A 5,796-nucleotide genomic window follows, 5' to 3' on the forward strand; every position below is an offset into this window, starting at 1 on the left:
CCCCGGAGTCCCCGAGGCGGAAAAGAAGAGTTTCTAAAAATAGGCAGTGGCCGGAGCCAAGAGGCGGACGGCCGCCGAGGGATAAGGAACACCTCACCCACACCCCTCGGAGACGCCCGCTGCCCCCACTCACCCGCGTCGAGAGGTCTGGAGGAAGCCGCGCCGCGCGGCAGGAGGCGGTGCCGCGGCACTCGGGGACGGAGGGAGGAGGAGAGGGAGGAAGAGGGCGGCCCCGGCCGCGGCGTGAAGCGCTGAGTACACGCGCGGGAGTCGCCCCCGCCGCCGCTACCGCCCCCTCAGCTTCTCTCGGCTCTGCCCGCCCTGCACCCGCGCCGCTCGCGCGCCCAGCCGCACTGACAGCGGCCCGAGCCCCGCAGCCGCGAGTCCTTCCCTCGGCCGACACCACTGAGGCGCGTAGGGGTGGGGGCGCCCGCAGCGGCTTCCCTCAGCTCAGCTTCGCCCGCCGCCCCAGCCCAGGCTTCCAGCCTGCCCTGCCCTCTGCCTGGGTCTCCCGGCAAGGACTCGGTGACACGAGCGCGAAGAGCCTTCAGCCCCGCCCTGCTACAGTCCGGCGCCCCAGGCGCCTGGGCTCTCCCCCCTCCTGCAGCCCGGCTTTGGAAGAGCCCGGCGCTTCGGCGGGGAGAGGAGGAAGGAGGAGTCGAGGCGGCGCCTGAGGGAGGAGGGGCTGAAGCGGGGCCCTGCGGGGGCCTGCGGGGGCGGGGCTAGAGGCGGGGCTGGGAGCCTCGCGCACGCCCCTGTGGAGCCGAAGGCGGGCGGAGCTGAGCGGAGGAGGGTGCCGGAGAGGCGCGTAGGACGCCGGTGGAAAACAGCGGGGGCCTCGGAGGGCGCGCGCAGGGTGCGGGAAAGGAGGGACTGTGGGCGGGGCTCAAGCAAGGCCGCGCCGGGAGGAGGGGTCAGGCTGGCCCGGGCGAGGCCCTAAGCTTTGCGGGCTGGAGGCGGGGCTGAGAGAAGTCCAGAAGGGAAGGAAGATCGAAGCTGGACTGGGGGCAGGCCCGGAAGCAGTGCCGCGAGGAGGGGGCCCGAAGGTGGCCGCGAGGATATAGAGCCGGAAGGGGGTGTGGCCCGAAGGAGTCTCGCGGGTGGGGCTTACGGTGGGCGGGGCCTGGACCTGGGGCCCAAACAAACCCGCCTGGGGCAGTGCGCGAGTGAAACGGCGGAGACACGGCAGGAAGCGCCTGGTCCTTTCACTTTCGGGGACTCTAGAGCGTGCACTGGATTAAGATCTCTGCTTGCTCCATTGGCGGGCGCTGGCGAAGAGACTGAATCTCAGAAGGAGGTGCCACTCCCACATTTTAAAAAAGGGTTTTTACTCTCTGGGGTGCAGAAAATGTTTTATAACTTGACCGGCTGGTGACCCTTGCTCCTGAATATGCCTCCTATCAGAAACTCACCTAAATCAGTGTTCCGACCTCCATCGAACAGCAGAAGAGGACTTCCAGGAGTACACTAGGAAGGATGATGGCCCTTCAATCCTCAGCTATAGACTAAATTGAAGGCTGGAAACACTATATTTTCCATGCATCCATGCAACCTGTGATATCGTGGTTGTGTTTTTCACTTCATTTTACCCAGAATCTGCCTAAGAGACGGGATTCCCAAGAACCTGGCAGAGTTGGAATTGACTTAACTCTGCCAGACCAACAATTAAACCTCTGCTTGTGTCTTGTGATGACTTTCGTGTCATGGTTATAAAGGAAAAGAAATCAAATAGAAATAGGGGGACACTGCAAGCCGGGCGCAGGCCGAGAACGCGCTTCCTCTCCTCTAACTGGTTCCTTCCGTATGCCTCAGGTTGCCTGCTTAAATGTCACCTCCCAGGAGAGGCTTCCCCGAACATGGTTTAAAGATGTTCTCTAGTTTGGCCTGTTGTTCATTTCCTTCATGGCATTTATCTATTTATGTGCTTTTGTCTGTCTCCACTGAAAGGTAAATTTCATGAGACCAGGAATTTCTAACCATTTCTAACCCTCTAGTACCCAGATCTAGCGCAATGTCTAGTACAAACCTAGTGTCCGATAAACAATTGAATGAATGAATGAATCTATCAATCAACCAACCAATTAATAACCTCTCCTGCCGTTTTCTGGCCATTCCCGGACTCCTCGTGTCCTTCCCGGTGTATCAGCCTTACTGTATTTGCTTGAATATAGTACAATTTCCCGCACCCTCTCCTGGAGGCTTTCTGTTTGGATTGCTCCTCTCCTGCCTAAGTACCTCTGATTCATCTTTTCAAGCTCAGCTCACCTCTGAGGGCTTCTCTGACCTCTCTTCAACCCCACCTTTGGGCAAGCTGAGGCACTCACACACCTATGTTCATAGCCTTGGTTATAAAAGTTGCCTGTGCAGGTGATAAGTCTCTTCCCTACTGGCATTGGGGGTTATAGTCACTGACTATAATGTCCTGTGTGACCTGACCCAGCTTTAAAATGATAAGATATGAAGAACCTATAAAAAGTAACCTGGTTCAACTGCATTTTTCATTTTCTGAGCATTCCTATAAGGTGAGTTCTGTTCCCATTCCATAAGTAAGAAAATGTGATGTGGTCAATGTCTAATGGATGGTAGGTGAACAAGCCAGGTTTTGAACCCAGGGCCATCTGAACCAAAGGCATACATTCAACCATTTCCTCTTCTGGCCAACGGAATTATTCTGCCCTCTGAGTTCACCTAGCCACAGCCACTGCAGCACAAGTTTGATCCCCAGCGGGGAAGGTGACCCACATGGCGTGGCAGACCTCTCCTGGCCCACCCACTGCTCCCTTCAGCAGTGTATTTCAGCAATTGATATGCCTATTCTGCTCCCCACTCTGTCTCTGATGAATCTTCTTACTCCCTGTACCTCTGGCCTGTACCCCAGCTCTTATATGCATAAATAAATAAATCTTAAAAAAAAAAAAAGAGGTAATAGGGAGTGGTGGGCACTATGGTTAACTAGCAAGCAGGTACCTCATAGAGAACAGGTGCCTCTTAGCACCAGCCAGCTGACACTAGAACTCAGGTACTAAGATGCAGTATTTTTCAAATAATCCTTCAATCTGCATTTTCATGCCAAATCTACTAGTTTTTTAATATTGATGCAAATATTGTAAAATAAAAATAACCCAGTACAAATCAAACAACTTCGGTCAATAGGCCAATCATTAAAGGATATGGCCTGAAAATTGCCAAACTCTGGCCTCTAGGATAAAATCTAGGATAATTAGATACATGTAGTGGGGAGGGGGGCCTGTTGTAGTTATCCTGTTGCTGCATACAAATAATTGCACAACTCAAGTGTCTCAAGACAATCATTTATTATATCTCAAAATTTCATGGATTGACCATGTGCTGTTGATTGGGAAAAACTTTCTCCCATCTCCTCCCTACCTTGTTATGTTTCCTTTCCAAGACCAAACACCAATGGTGTCTCATGGAGGGAGGCCTGCCTCATTTCCTCCACCATAAACATTTGCCATTGGCTAAATCTTAATGAAGTGCTCTACTCTACAAGCTTTGCTGCCCTTTATAACAATCCAAGATGCAACCACCTCATCTAGAGAACAGAAACCTGTCTTGTTCATCTTTGCATCCTTCTAGCACAGTCAAACATTGTGCTAGGATCGGATGATAGGACGACCCATCAAATGTGTCAGATGGAGGTGGACCAACCCTTGAAGATATTTACTCCGACTCTCCCATTTTAAAGATAGAGAAATGGTGCCTTGCGAGGGGAAACACACACTTCATGGATGCTGCAAGCTGCCTAGCAGAGAGAGTTGCAGAACCAAGGCTGAAGCCTTCACATCATGACTTCCATTCCAGGGCTGGCTAAAGTCTGTTTAATCCCGCCACATGGATGTCTGCAACTTGAATACATTTCTCCTAGCAGATGCGCCCCTGGTAAGTCTTTATCTGGATTCTGACCTCCCAATAGTACACAAATTGATGACATCAGGACCAGAAATCTCATAAGCTTCAGTATGAGCCCTAATTCAACCTCTTACTGTGCAAGCCCCTCAAGCCCTAAGCCCCAATTTCCTCCTATAAAATGGGCATTAATTACATTATCTTGTAAGTTGTTCAGAAGTTGTTGACTAGAAATAATGTGCAGTATCCTTTGACATACAGAAAGATTTCAACAAACAGTAAGCTCATATTGTCATTGATGATAAAGAGAATGGGAAAACTAGAGCTCTGATTTCTCAAAGGGAAGAGAAAACAAATCTTTCTTTTCTTTCTGGAACAATTTTCCTTTAGGAACTAACAAATTCTCATTAAGAAGTAAGGGAGGGCCCTCCCTGGTGGCGCACTGGGTTAAACCACAGCACTAAGAAGCTTAAGCCACTTCCGCATCCCCCCACTTCCGCATGAGTTCGATTCCTGCCTGCCCGGGAGGTGACCACATGGCGTGATGGTGTGGCAGACCTCTCCTGACCCGCCCACTGCTCCCCTCAGCAGTGTACTTCCTCGATCTGCCTGTTCTGCTCCCCACTCTGTCTCTGGTGAAGCTTCTCACCACCCCTGAGCCTCTGGCTTATACCCCAGTTCTGTATGCACAAATAAATCTTAAAAAAAAAAAAAATGGATCATATGAAAAAAAAAAAGTAAGGGGAAGGAGGAAGTTGGCAGGCTGTGATTGCTATCTCTTTGAACCTTGCTCAGCTTCCCCCACCCAGAACTACTTCACTATTTCATTGTCACGCTGGTCTGAAATCTCCATCTTGGAGACAACCTAGCTGGGAGGGAAGGAAATGCATGCCACGACTCAGGGAACCTCCAGGAGTGCAGAGAGAAGACCCAGAGCTCTAGGTCCCACCCTCTGCTACTGGCAAGTCAAGATAATGATAATGGGGGTGGGAGGGGGCAGTCAAAGGTTAATGCAAGGTTCTGTATCTCTTATTGTCAGTGGCTGAATCTTCATTGCCCAAATCTCTGACTTAATTACTATTGGTCTCCAAATTAGTTTTTTTTATCAAACAATAGACTCACTGGCATCTTTAAAGTATAGCTTTCATTAACTAGGGAGGAAGTCATCCCACTCCTTCCCTCCCAGTATCTCTCTCCAGGAGAGGCCTTCCAGCCTCCTAACAAGAGGGGACATCTCTCCCCACTTTCCAGTGACCTGCCCTCTGTGTCTCTCACCGCCTCCCCCCCCAACTCCCATTACATCCATGAACAGCAACAGAGACCAGACAGAGATGAGATGCAGTGGCATTAATTGGAATTGACATCAAGGGCTCACTTGCTCAAGCAGAAGCACATTAGAAGAAACAAACGAGGAAGGCTTTGCATCTGTGGCATTCGCTCTAATGAGAAAAACCATCTCTAGAGCATCTTATTCAAAAAGGATTGAGTGTCCAGGAAATGACAGCTACAAGAGGTTTCCACTTCTATCCCCACCTCAACGTCGAGAAGCATCCCACACACCTCCACACTTTGAATCAACCTTGCTTCCATCCTGGTCACCCAGGGGAATTTTTGCATGAGTCAATCTGTTATAGGACACCAAATCTGTTCCAGGACACGGGGAGAGACACCCCTGAAGTCCCAAAACCTGCCTGCCCTAAGTGGGTTCTGCCATCCACCGCAACAAGACAAAACATATAAAACTTTAATGAAAAGGGACTTTAATACAGTAAATATACAATATGGAACACAAAGAATATAACTTCTAAATCAAACACCTGAAGTGACCCATCCCCTCATGGGCAAAAGTCAATCCAAAGGGATTGGCCCAAAGCAAGGCCTGAAAGCCGCCACAAGACTAAAGCACCTTCTGGCCGGGACCCATGGAAA

General features: G+C 50.7%; 1 protein-coding gene across 5 annotated transcripts in view; it reads right to left on the reverse strand.

The window, feature by feature from the left end:
- The window catches only part of RALY (RALY heterogeneous nuclear ribonucleoprotein), a 117,345-nt gene that overhangs the window by 68,226 nt on the left and 43,323 nt on the right, over nt 1-5,796 (reverse strand). For 2 of the 5 annotated variants that reach the window (XM_004687273.2, XM_012728392.1), the window contains exon 1: nt 134-408. The exons of 2 other annotated variants lie outside the window; for them this stretch is intronic. The gene's annotated coding sequence lies outside the window, so the exon portion shown is untranslated. Of the gene's footprint in view, nt 1-133; nt 409-5,796 lie in introns of those variants that run through there. One more of the 5 variants, XM_012728395.1, reaches the window with a different exon arrangement.

This window comes from Condylura cristata, unplaced genomic scaffold, assembly GCF_000260355.1.
Source record: "Condylura cristata isolate star-nosed mole 26May11 unplaced genomic scaffold, ConCri1.0 scaffold00022, whole genome shotgun sequence".
In the NCBI taxonomy this organism is placed as follows: domain Eukaryota; kingdom Metazoa; phylum Chordata; class Mammalia; order Eulipotyphla; family Talpidae; genus Condylura; species Condylura cristata.